The sequence below is a fragment of the Suncus etruscus genome, chromosome X (genome assembly GCF_024139225.1).
Source record: "Suncus etruscus isolate mSunEtr1 chromosome X, mSunEtr1.pri.cur, whole genome shotgun sequence".
Classification (NCBI taxonomy): domain Eukaryota; kingdom Metazoa; phylum Chordata; class Mammalia; order Eulipotyphla; family Soricidae; genus Suncus; species Suncus etruscus.
The window spans coordinates 123,572,809-123,573,893 of NC_064868.1; the positions used below are offsets into that span (position 1 = coordinate 123,572,809).

At 37.9% G+C, this 1,085-nt stretch overlaps 1 non-coding gene across 1 annotated transcript; it reads right to left on the reverse strand.

Annotated features, from left to right (window-relative positions):
• Positions 1-739: 739 nt before the first annotated feature.
• On the reverse strand, positions 740-874 carry LOC125999663 (small nucleolar RNA SNORA70). Its single transcript, XR_007492158.1, has one exon. It is a non-coding gene; the product is annotated as a small nucleolar RNA SNORA70 (small nucleolar RNA).
• Positions 875-1,085: the final 211 nt, after the last annotated feature.

Below are 1,085 nucleotides of genomic sequence, written 5' to 3' on the forward strand. Positions count from 1 at the left end.
GACCCCTACACCTGTCCCTATGTTCTATCTTATTCAACAACTCTACAGACCTATTCATCCTTCTGTTTGACTGACAAGTGGTTTTAACACATACTGTAATATCCCTTGGCTATTATTACCTATGTGTTCTAGGTCACCCACATATTTTCTTCATGTGTTACCTTCAGTCAATATAATCTTTCTTGTCCCCTCTCCCAGAAGTTTGGCATTCTAAGGTCTGTATTCCAGTGTCAAAGTTTATAATCAAAATTGTCCATATCCTTGATTACTTTTCTATGTGCCACAAATGAGTCAGCTGATCCTGTATTTATTTGTATTTCTGTCTCTGGCTGATTTCAATCAGCAAGATGCATTCCAATTCCATCCAAGCTGCTATGACCTACATGATGTTTGGTCCCTTAGGGTATATTCCCAGGAGGAGTATTTCAGGGTCATATGGAAATGAGATGCTTTGTAACCACCTTGGCCTCCATTAGAATCTACATCAAACTGGTAAAGCCTCACCTCATGTCATTCAGGGAACTTGAACTTGTCATTCAGGTCCTGAGCTCAGCCTCTATTACAAGCCTCTTCTTTAGTTTGGTGAGGAAAAAGAAGAAAACTTGGTCTATGTGGACTCTAGACACTTTGCTTGGGACTTTCAAATGACAACTTTCAAACTTTCCAATGACAACTCCCTGAAAACCTGTTTAGACTATAAGGTTGGAAGTAGTGAATACATGACTGTCTACTACAAAAAAACTGTCCCCAAGGTTCTAATGAAGGACATGTACAAGTCACAAGCCTCAGAATGACCAAGGAGTCTGCTTGCTGTTTGCAGTCATTCCAGCCCAGGTCTCACAGGTCAGAGAACAGGGTGTAGTATTGACTGCATCAATATTGGCTTTTTATTGCATTGTAATTCTAAAAGGATTTAAACCTTGCTTTTAGGATAAATAGATAGAATTTCAAATGATGATGTGAATAACAAAAAAGTGAAAGAAATATTTTTTCACATGTGAAATGTTAATACGAAAAGAATCTCCTACAGAAACCACAAAATAATTTCTAGGGTTTTTTTTGAAATCTATTGTGGATACCAGTGA